At 33.5% G+C, this 12,796-nt stretch overlaps 1 protein-coding gene across 6 annotated transcripts in view; it reads right to left on the reverse strand.

Moving 5' to 3' along the window:
- The window catches only part of UNC13C (unc-13 homolog C), a 611,894-nt gene that overhangs the window by 350,669 nt on the left and 248,429 nt on the right, over window positions 1-12,796 (reverse strand). The window lies entirely within an intron of this gene.

Here is a 12,796-nt window from a genome sequence, read left to right on the forward strand (position 1 = left end):
TCTATAATTCCTTCTACAAGGGACTGTTTTCATTGCCTATCCTTTAAGAACAAGGTCACCAACTAATTAATAAGAGAGCACTAGTAGCAGGTAAAACTTATATGTGACTCTCCCATGGTAATGGTAATATTTTAAAGGGAGATAAGTTTTTACAACACATGGAAGGACTCTCAGTGACAAGCCACTGGTGGGGTAGAAAAATTCACTGAATGAGTAGACAGAGGAGACCTGAGTTCCCTAGCATAGGGCCATTCAATGAAATTTAATATGGGCTTCTTCAGGACATATTTAGGGCCAGTCTTCGATATTTCTCTCCTTAGGGCCAATCATTGTCTCTGACACATAGTAGGGATATGACACATATTTTGTGGAAATGTTCTTCCACTTAGAAGTATGGTAATCCACAGAGACTTACAAACCTTACTTTCCTCCCCTATCTACCTATCTGCAATATTATTTTGAAGATCAAATTGTATGATAGTAACAAATGTATTCCACAGACTTCAAAATACTAAATAAGTATTAAGTATTAGTATTGATACTGGATTTTCCAGAAACCATCCTAGGTTGATAGGAAAAAGACCTGTTTGGATCAGTACTTCTCTGTGCTTTTCATATATAACAATGCAGGTATCTTCTTAAAAGAAAGACTATCACTCCGAAGTTACATTTACAAATAATTTCACAAAACTTCCTGATACATAATGAATGAATATTTACATAAATCCAGTAGGAGCCTAGCATTTACATGAAACATTTATATTTTGCATTAATAATCTTTAAATCTAATTTCAGAATACCTTCCCACAGTGTTGAAATGGGCAACTTTCCATTATTCTTCAATTCCACAGTATGGTAACAGCATATTTCCCTTTATTAGTATATTCCCCTCATGCTGTGTTTTCCCAGAATACATTTGGTAATGGTACTGGAATATTCCCTGCAGGGAGTTAAGCTTCACTAAATTTTTTTCTAACTTTGGAACAGCAAGATCCAGCCTTGCTACTGCATGAGGGTCTGGCTGAAGCTTTTTATCCTTCATGTGAGTCTAGAGAACAGCAGTGTGATCAAATAGAGGAATTATTCAAGTGGGGGACCCCCATATTAGGGTTTATACCAACAACTGGATCCATCCTTTCAATAGAGCCTCACCCAAGTAATCTTTGGCCTCATTTCATAATGAAGATGTCATCTTGCAAAATAACTGTTAAGAGTTCTTTTAGAATTAAAACGATGTATAATTCATCTTTGCTTCCCCTGCACAGCTTAGCAGAGTATTATTATCAATATCATTAAACTGAATTGAACAATTCACTTTGGCATAACAGATTTTCAATCAGCCATCCATAGACAGTTTCCTGTTCTAGCTGGGCTCAGGGTGTGTGTGTGTGTGTGTGTGTGTGTGTGTGTGTGTGCGCGCGTGCACGCATATAATGTAGCTTTTTGGTTTAGCTAAAAAACAAGTGTGGAATTTAGTTATATTTGCAATCACATCAGATTAATTTGTTGTTCCCTTAGTAGGGGAAAGTAATTCTAACTAAATAGAACACTAGGTGGGAATAGTCTGCTAATGAATACAAGTAAAGAAAAACATACCAACTTAGAAAGTAGGGTTGGGTAAAGGGTTGTTTTGAAGATGAACTTATCTACATGTTTTAAGGTTAAGTAATGGTTCATACATTTTATCTAATACCCTGTGACTATTATCTTTTTCATTGAATTCAAATTATATATAGTCAGTCCTCTACATTCTTAAGCTATAGCAGGAGTAATAAATTTAAGGAAGAGTTCCTAAAAAATTAAACATACTGGAGAAAACCAAATAAAAGACAGTTCTAAGTAAACAGATGAGAAGTTTTCATTGAAATGTTTTGTTTGGTTGGGTTTAAAGAGCCATGATCCATTTCATAAAAAGACAATGAAGCTAATTTCAAAAAAAAAAAGACGATAGTAACATTGAAAATTTACTAGATAACACACTGAAAATCAACTGAATGGGGCATTAAAACAAACTGAACATTTAAAAGATGGAGAAGCTGAAGAAAATATTGTATACTTCACTACAAGGTATATATCCTCGGTCTGACAGAAATGATACTATGTATCTTTTTCACTTGTGATTTTGGGGATATGAGCATGTCTATCAAAGCTGAAAATTAAAATAAATGACATATGGAAACAGTTCTTACTGAAGCAAAGTATAAGATATAAGGATGGTCAGTTCAGAAACTCAGGAAATGATTAGCTAGGAAAGCATGTACAAATATACCTCATAAGGGATTCTTACTCTCACAAGAATGCTGCATCCTGGGAAAATAAGGGTACTTTCTTAGTTAGCAAAGACCGACCAGACCAAACAAGATTATAAAAAGGACCAAAAACAAAAGACTTCTGTGGAATAAGACAAAAAAGATAGGGTATGAAAAACTGAATAAAACAAGGAGAAGCCCCAGAATTAGCCACTGAACATGACAGATGGGAGTTTGTAACTATTAGAAGTTGCCTTAAAAGGAAGAGATTTTTTTTTTTTTATGTAGTACATTAAGCAGAGAGAAAGATAATTAAGTACAGTTAATAAATAGGATCCTCACTAATATGAAAGGATGAGACTGCGTATGTTATCTGGGGAGAGTTTCTGGCCTACGTAAATCCAGATATGTAGAGAAGATGTTGCCAAGAACAAGCAGAGCCCTAATCTAATGGGATTAGGAAACAAGGACAGAATGAATTCAGCAAAAGAGAAGACTTGCTGCTAATCTATTATAAAGGTTTCTAAAATTTCCAAATCTTCCACAATAAACATTTAATACTTTCTAAAATATATTTTCATTTTTTAAGATATTCTTTCGTTCGCTGTATGATCAAGTTGCATTTTACATCCAATAGAAGACTCTTGTTTCTATATGACAAAAGACAAAGGATGCTGGTATTTATGGATGTGTATGTATGTTCTTTATCCCCCCCACTTTTAAAAGTCACAAAGCTTTTGTAAATCATACTCAATACTTCATGGAAGTTACTTACAAAATAAAATAATTCTCACTGGCAAACAACATTGCTGGCTTTTCCTCCATTCTAAATAAAAACAAAACAAAGCAGCAACAACAACCACCACCAATCTCAGATGTCACTTTCCAGTATGTATTTTCTAATTATATCAAAATGCATGCTCACTGTGGAAACAATTTATAAAACAAAAAAGCACTAAAAAAAACAAACAAAAAGTTACTCAATTTAATATTTGAAAGTTAGTCATGGTTTTATTTGTGTTCTCCGAGGATTTTTTTCTATTTATATACAGAATGTAAGACTTATGCAATTAGGAATAAAACCTGTAAACATCAGTTTTATATTACTGAACTGACTGAAGAAAAAAGAAGGTGACTTACTTTGTGAAGACACTGTTTTATCTGTAGAAATGAGGGTAGGAAATGCTTTGGCTCTGATAAACCTCTTTAGCCAAATACAGATTACAGATTACAAAGGGAAGGATGCTCATATCCTAAACAATGATTTTGTTAAAAATCCGTCCTCTATTAAACTATAATCTTGGGTGAAATGCTATAATATATCACTTTCTGAACAATTAGGACACACAAAAAAATGAATTGTCTTTTCTACATAACTATATGAGAAAATTAAAATGAGCCCAATAAATAAAGCATTCAGGCTTCCTGCCAAAGGCAATGACTAGTGTTTTTAGACAATCAATATCCTAATCAACCAAATGTTAATACAATAGGAACAAAGCATGTCTATCTCCTTTTGCCATACAACTGTTCTCTTTTTTCTCTACCATGTTAACCAGTGACTGGACTAATAAAGTTCTAATCTTCTCATCATCCTGTGGGTTTCCTCATGGGATTATATAAACCATGATTTTCCTATTCTCAAAAAAAAATCACATTTTGTTAACTACAAGAAAAAATATGCTTCTTGTTTTGAAGCATTATTCATGTACCTTGGGGAAAAAAATCTATTTGCTGTCCTGTAGGTATCATTTCACTCTTTCTGTACAAAAGCATCAGAAATATTTGTAGAGCAAATATTATGTACAATGTGACCTTTGAAATTTGTTATAAACAAGAAGACAGAACAATAGCATAAGAAGTTTGTGAGTATAAAAACAGCCTAATTTCAGGTCTGATTTACTCACAAGGACAATCATCACATAAGACTGACTGTAGAAGTTAAAGTTATTCAGGTAAAATTTTGTACCAGAAAAGTATAGACACCAAAAGTTATGTGCCTATCCTTGGAAAAGTGTGAATAATTTGTATTACTTATATTGTTTTTTAACAGACACTAATTATCATTGAGCTAAGTGACTTAGTAAGTCCAAATAAAGAGAGTGAATAATGATAAAGAAGAGGATACAATAATTAAAGAAGAGTTCAAAATAACACACACCTATTATGACAGAAAACACAACCTGGAAACAAATTAGGACAGATTTGTCATGTACTGTATCACTTTTCTTCAATTCAAACTTTCAATGAAATTGTGAATGTAATTATATAAAGTTCTAAAGACTCCACCCAAAAACTGTTAGAATAAATAAACTCAGTAAATTTGTAGAATATAAAATCAATACACTAAGATGTGCTTCATTTCTATGCATAAATAACAAATCGTCAGGGAAACGAAGAAATGAATTTAACTTACACTTGCATCAAAAATAATAAAATACCTAGAAGCAAATATAACCAAGGAGATGAAAGATCTATACATTTAAAAGTATAAAATATTAGCGAAAGAATCAGAGAAGACACAAATAAATGAAAGATACTCCATGCTCATGGGTTGGAAAAACATCATTAAAATGTTCATATTATCCAAAGCAATACATAGGCTCCCCACAATCCCTATGAAAATTTCAATGGCAATTTTCACAGAAATAGAACCAGCAAACTTAAAATTTGCATGGAACCACAAAATCGTGAACAGAGAAAACAATCTCAAGGAAAAAAAAAACTAGAGGCAACACTCTCCCTGATTCCAAACTATATTACAAAGATACCATAATCAAAACAGCATTGTACTGCATAAAAACAGACATATAGATCAAAAGAACAGAACAGAGCCTCAAACCCACACATATATGTTCTATTAACTCATGACAAAGGAGCCAAGAATATACAATAGGGAAAGGACAGTCTCTCTTTAAGAGATGTGCTGGGAAAACTGAACAGCCACATGCAAAGGAATCAAACTGAACCATGATCTTATAAGATACACAAAAAAATTAATAAGAAATTAACTTAATACTTAAATATAAGACCTGAAACCATAGTCTCCTAGAAGAAAACATAGGGGGTAAGCTCCTTGACATTGTTTTTGGTGATGATGTATTTTGGATTTGACACAAAAAGCAAAAATAAGTGGAGCTACATTAAACTAAAAACATTAAACTAAAAAACTTCTTCACAGTAAAAGAAACCATAAAAAAATGAAAAGACAATATGCTGAATAGAAGAATATATTTGCAAATCATGTATCTGACAAGGGAATAATATCCAAAATATATAAAGAACTCATACAACTCAATAGCTAGAAAACAAACAAACTGATTTAAAAATGGGCAGAGGATCTGAACAGATATTTGTCCAAATAAGACACAGGTATGGCTAAAAGGTACATCAAAATATATTCACTATCACCAATCTTCAGAGAGATGCAAATCAAAACCAAGAGATAACACCTTATGTCTGTTAGAAAGGCAGTATTAAAACCACAAACAATAACAAGTGTTGACAAGGATTTGGAGAAAAGGGAACACTTCTGCACTGTTGGTGGGAATTTAAATGGAAAACAGTATGGAATTACCACAATAAATTAAAAATTAAAAATAGAACTACCATATGACCCAGAAATCCCACTTCTGGGTAATTATCCAAAGAGAATAAAAGTATTAATTTGAACATATACCTCCATGTTAACAGAAGCATTATTTTCAACAGTAAAGACACAGAAACAACCTAAGTGTCATTAGAATGGATAAGAAAATGTGTGTGTGTGTGTGTGTGTGTGTGTGTGTGTGTACAATAGAATGTAATTCAGCTATAAGAGAGTAAAATCTTGCCATATGCAACAACAAGGTTGGATCTTGAGAACATTATGCTAAGTGAACTAGATCACAGTAAGATGAATACTGTATGATCTTACTTACACGTAGAATCTAAGAAAACAGAAACAAAAACAAAAGCAAAAACAAAAAACCAAGCTCACAGATACAGAGAACAGATTGGTGATTGCCCGAGGCAGAGGATGGTAAGTAAAATTTGTGAATGGGTCCAAAAGGTGTAAATTTCTAGTCATGAAACAAGTAAGTCATGGGATTATAATATACACTATGGTGACCACAGTTAATACTGTGCTGTGCATTTGAAAAATGCTGATCATAAAAATTATCACAAGAAAGAAAAAAAATGAAACTGTGTTTGGGTGATGGAAGTTAACTAAACTTACTGTGGTGATTATTTCACATATATAAAAATATTAATTCATTATGTTGTACACTGGAAACTAATATGTTATAGGTCAAATATACCTCAATAAAAAAGTATATACAATAATAAAGGTAGTATGAGATGAGTAATTTATTAAATATAAGAGACTAAAACAAATATGAATTCATTCACTGGAGAGTAACTTTTACCATTTTAAGATGGAAAGTCAATTTTTTTTTTTTTTTTACCACTTGGGATAGATACAGATAATCTTTTGACAGAGACCATGAAATTAGAAAGATGGCTAGGATATTGTAGAAATAAGAGAGGAAAGGAGGTCATCTCTGTTAAAAGGAACCCTTTTCACTGTCCTCTTGTGTAACCAAGTAAAGCCAGTCATGGAGCCATGGAAAGTGGTATGGTAAACGCAGATTATGATAAAAACTACAATATTTACTACACACTTATATGTTTAAAATGGTTGAAGTGCTTTCCATTTGTTATCTCAATGATACTCCCAATAGTACTCTAGCATCAATAATGTATTTGTTTTACATGCTGGAAAACTGATCTGTCAATGTGGCAGATTGAGTTGATATAGTGAAGCGTTGAGAAAAAATAGTTTAATATGTAAAAGGGTTCAAATGAAATAGATTCTCCAGGTGCTTGAGGGAAAAAAAAGGAACTTACTACCAGAATTATGAAAGCTGATTCCATGGAAGCCCAAAGGATGATCCAGTTAAATTCTATGGGCTACAAACTTGCGGTTTTTAGACCATTTTCTGATATGACATTTCGACTTACCTTTTATTTAATGTTATCATTGAGGCTAGTAATGAGAGCTTAAGAATTTTTGGATCATTTTTTTTCAGGACAGAGTTATTAACTTCAAAGTTTGAAGACAAAGATACTACCAAAAAAAAACAAACAAACAAACAAACAAAAACAAATAAACAAACAAAAAAAAGAAAGAAACAAAGGAAGAAAAAGAAAAGAGAATGGCAGGCCAGTATCTCTAATGAACATAGATACAAATATCCTCACAGAATTTTAGCAACCTGAATGTAACAATACATTAAAAAAATGATTCACCATGGTTAAGTAAGATTTATTCCAGGGATGCAAGGGTAGTTTAATATTTATAAATCCATCAATGTGATACATCACATTAACAAGAGGAGTAATAAAAAATTTATATAATCTCAATAGATACAGAAAAAGCATTTTACAAAATACAAAATCTATTCATGATAAAAACTCTCAAAGTGGGTTTAGAGGGAACATACCTCAACACAATAAAGGCCATATATGAAAAACCCACAGCTAACATCATACTCAATGGTGGGAAACTGAAAACTTTTCCTCTAAGATCAGGAATAAGATAAGGATGTCCACTTTTGCCACTTTTATTCAACATAGTACTGGAAGTTCTAGCTGCAGCAATCAGAAAAAAAAAGAAAAGAAAAATAAATAAATAAATAAGCATCCAAATTGGTAAGAAAGAAGTAAAACTGTCACTATTGACAGATAACATGATACTATATATAAAAAATACTGAAGTCTCCATCAAAAAAAATATTAACACTTATAATTTGGTAAAGGTTACACAAAATTAACATACAGAAGTCTGTTGTGTTTCTATACACTAATAATGAAATATCAAAAAGAGAAATTAAGAAAACAATCTCATTTACAATTGCACCGAGAATAAATTTAACCAAGAAGGTGAAAAGCCCATACTCTGAAAACTACAAGATATTGTTGAAAGAATTTGAAGATGACACAAATGGAAAGATGTATCATGCTCATAGACTGGAATATTTTTAAATGTCCACACTACCCAAGGCAGACTACAGATTCAATACAATCTCTATCAAAATAACAATAGCATTCTTCACAGAACTAGAAAAAATAATCCTAAAATTTGTATGGAAATACAAAAGACCTCACATAGCCAAAGCAATCTTGAGAAAGAACAAAGCTGGAGATACACTACAAAACTGTAGTAATCAAAACAGTATGGTACTGGAACAAAAACATACACCTAGAACAATACAACAGGAAAGATGCTCTAAAATAAACCCACGACTATAAACGCAATCTATGACAAAGAAAGAAAGAATATACCATGGGAAAAAATAGTCTCTTGAATAAGAGATGATGGGAAAACTGGACAGCTACATGTAAAGAATGAAAACTGGACCACTTTTTTATTTCATGCACACAACCAATTTAAAGACCTGAATGTGAGGGGCACCTGGGTGGCTCAGTGGATTAGGAGTCTAAGTTTTATTTCAGGTCATGATTTCAGGGCTTGTGAGGTTCCGCAATGACAGTGAGGAGGAACTTGTTTGGGATTCTCTGTCAACCTCTCTGCCTCTCCACGCATGTACGTGTACACTCTTCCTCTTAACATAAATAAACATTAAGGGGTGCCTGAGTGGCTCAGTCGGTTAAGCATCCAAATTTGGCTTAGGTCATGGTCTCAGGGTTCGTGAGTTCAAGGCCCATGTCAGGCTCTGTGCTGAAAGCTCAAAGGCTGGAGCCTGCTTCAGATTCTGCGTCTCCCTCTCTCTGCCCCTTCCCTGCTCACAATCTGTCTCTCTATCCCTCAAAATAAATAAATGTTAAAAAATAATATTAAAAAAAAGACCTAGTAGTGCATGGGTGACTCAATTGGTTATGATCTCATGGTTCATGAGTTTGAGCCATACACTGGGATCTGCGATGACAGCACAGAGCCTGCTTGGGATCCTCTCTCTCTCTTTCTCAAAAGTAAACAAACAAACAAACAAAAAAGACCTAATTTGAGACTTGAACCCATAAGCCTCCTGAAAGAAAACACAGGCAGTATTATCTTGGAGATCAACTTTAACAATATGTTTATGTATCTGTTTCTTGAGACAAGGGGAAAAAAAGTAAAAATAAACCATTGGGACTGCACCCAAATAAAGAGGTTTTTGCACAGCAAAGGAAACCATTGACAGAACAAAAAGATGACCTACCGAATTAGAGAAGATATTTGCAAATGATATATCCAAGGGGTTAATATCCAAAGTATATAAAGAACTCCTATAATTCAATACCAAAACCAAACGATCCAATTAAAAAAATGAGCAGAGGATCCGAATAGACATTCTTCCAAAAAAGACATACAGATGGCTAACAGACACATGAAAAGATGCCTTACGTCACCATCCATCAGGGCTAATCAAAACCATAATGTGAGATCACTTCACACCAGTCAGAATGGCTTATATCAAAAACAAGAAATGAGTGTTGGTGAGGATGTGGAGAAAAGAGAACCCTCATGCACTATTGGTGGGAACGTAAGTTGGTGGAGCCACTGTGGAAAACAGTATGGAGGTTCCTCAAAATTTAAAAATGAAACTATTCATATGATCCAGTAATTCCACTACTGGATATTCACAAAACAAAACAAAACAAAAAAAAAGAAAGAAAACACTAATTTGAAAAGATATATACACTCCTATATTCATTACAGCATTATTACCATAGTCAAGATATGAAAGCAACTTTAATAAATGGACAAAAGAGTGGTATACACAGACAGATATGTACACCCACACACATAAGGGATTACTTGTCCATAAAAAAGAATGAGATCTAGCCATTTGCAACAGCATGAATGGACTTATAAGACTTTGTACTAAGTGAAATAAGTCAAAGAAAGACAAATACCATATCATTTCATTCATATGTGGAATTTACAAAAATAAACAAGCAAAGGAACAAAAGAAGAAAGAGAGGCATGGGACACCTGGGTGGCTCAGTTGGTTAAGTGTCCGACTTTGGCTCAGGTCATGATCTCATGGTGTGTGGGTTCCAGCCCCATATTGGGCTCTGTGCTGACAGCTCAGAGCCTGGAGCCTGCTTCAGATTCTCTGTCTCCCTCTCTCTTTGCCTCTCCCACACTCATACTCTGTCTCTCTCTGTCTTTCAAAAATACAAAAGAGAGAGAGAGAGAGAGGCAAACCAAGAAACCGACTCTTAACTGTAGAGAACTGACAGTTAACGGGGGTAGTGGAGGCAATGGGTTAAATAGGTGATGGGGATTAAGGAGTGCACCTGTGATGAACACCAGGTGATGCAGGGAAGTGTTGAATACTGTGTTACACATCTGAAACGAATATTACACTGTAGGTTAATTGGATTTTAAAAACTTTTTAAAAAAATAATGACAATAAAAAACACACAAATGAACATACTAAAACAAAACCACACATCGTTTCTCTTTAAAAATTTTTTAAAATTATTTATTTATTTTTAAGAGAGGGAGAGAAAGCGAGAGCAGGGGAGGAGCAGAGGGGGATAGAGTATACGAAGCAGGATCTGTGCTGACAGCAGAGAGCCCAATGTGAGACTCAGACTCATGAGGGAGGAGACCATGACCTGAGCTGAGGTCAGAGGCTTAATTGACTGAATCACTCAGACACCCCTACCTTGTTCCTCTTAAAGAGAAGAAACTGATGATTCCAAGTGGAGGTGGGTGGGGAGATGGGTGAAATAAGGGGTATTAAGAGATACAAACTTCTGGCTATAAAATAAACTAATCACAGCAATGAAAAAAATACAGCACAAGGAATATAGTCATTAATATTGTAATAACATTGTATGGGAACAGATGGTGACGACACTTAATCGTGGTAAACACTGACTAATGTACAGAATTGTCAAATCAATATTATACACCTGAAACTAACATAGCAATGTATGTTAATTATACTTCAATAAAAGAAATTGTAAAGTATATTTATGATACATTTAGGAAACATCTGCTATATTAAAATAAACAGTATAGATCATTTTAATTCATCTGTTGAGGAGAGGGAAAGTAAAACTCAACCTCCACAAAAGAACCTTAGAAAAGCAATTAAAAAAGAGACAGTATATTTTTAAAGAGGAATAGAACTAAGCTCAAATACACTATCATAAATGTAAATTGATTGAGTTCACCTGTAAAAAGACAAATTCTTGAATTGAATTGAAACTAAGCTTTGTGAGGGGCGCTTGGGTGGCTCAGTCGGTTAAGCTTGTGACTTCATTTCTGGTCATGATCTCACAGTTTGTGGGTTCATAGCCCCACATCAGGCTCTGTGCTGATAGCTGAGAGGCTGGAGCCTGCTTCAGATTCTGTGTCTCACTCTCTCTCTACCCCTTGCCTGCTCACACTCTGTCTCTAATATAAATAAATAAACATTAAAAATTTTTAAAAAAGAAAATTAAGCTATGTGAGATACACATAAAACATGTTAAGACTTAAAGAATGACTAAAAAAGTTCTATCAAGGAAATACTGAATCTATCAATTTGGTATAGCTGTATTAATAGCATAGAGAAAATATTTTAAAGAAAAAACATTTAAGACATTAATAAGATTACCAACAAAGTTGAAAGAAAATTATTCAGGAATATAGAAGTCCCAAAACTTATGTACCCAACAAAAAGAGCTCACATGGTATACCTTCAAAATTATGAGCCAAACTATAAAATAGTCAATTAAATGCAAATCACCAAATTTGTATTCCATGTCCTCTGAAAATAATACAATGTAGTAACAATAATAGTTCATATGGCTTGTCTTTGGGAGAATAAACACTCTAAATTGACTTAAATATTAATCATTGCATCATTTATTAAATATTTTTCTCTTCCTAAGCTGTCATGGATACACAAGTATATATACTGTTCTTCAATTATTTTGTAATTATTCTTTTGTGTGTATGCAATAGTTAATAATAAAGTCAAAAATAGTGAACTATGTACAAAAGTAGGTTCGTGGTAAATACAGAGAATAGAATAGGAATCTAAATAAGAAAATAAATGAAATAGAAAAAAAAAAATAGGGAGTCAACAAAACAAACACCAGAGAAATCTCTTGCAGTATTGATTTAAAAAGAGAGAAAATACAAATAAGGTGAAAATGGCATAATCTTTTTTTTTAATGTTTGTTTATTTTTTAGACAGATTGTGTGAGCAGGGAAGGGGAAGAGAGAAGGGTACAGAGGATCTAAGTTGGGCCCTGTGTTGACAGCAGAGAGCCCGGATGTGGGGCTCAAATTCACATCACCATGAGATGATGACCTGAGCTAAAGTCGGACACTCAACTGACTGAGCCACCCAGGCACCCCAGCACAAGTTTTATGTCATACAATTATATGAACAATTTGATGGAATTTGAAATTTTAGGTGATAAAAAAAGGACAACTTTCTGGAAAAAATATAAATGATCAAAACTGAATCAAGAACAAATGTTTAAAGAACATGGATGGAACTACTACATTAAATTGATTCAGTAGTCAAATAACCATTCTCAAAAAAATTACA

Source organism: Leopardus geoffroyi, chromosome B3 (genome assembly GCF_018350155.1).
Source record: "Leopardus geoffroyi isolate Oge1 chromosome B3, O.geoffroyi_Oge1_pat1.0, whole genome shotgun sequence".
NCBI classification, from domain to species: Eukaryota; Metazoa; Chordata; class Mammalia; order Carnivora; family Felidae; genus Leopardus; species Leopardus geoffroyi.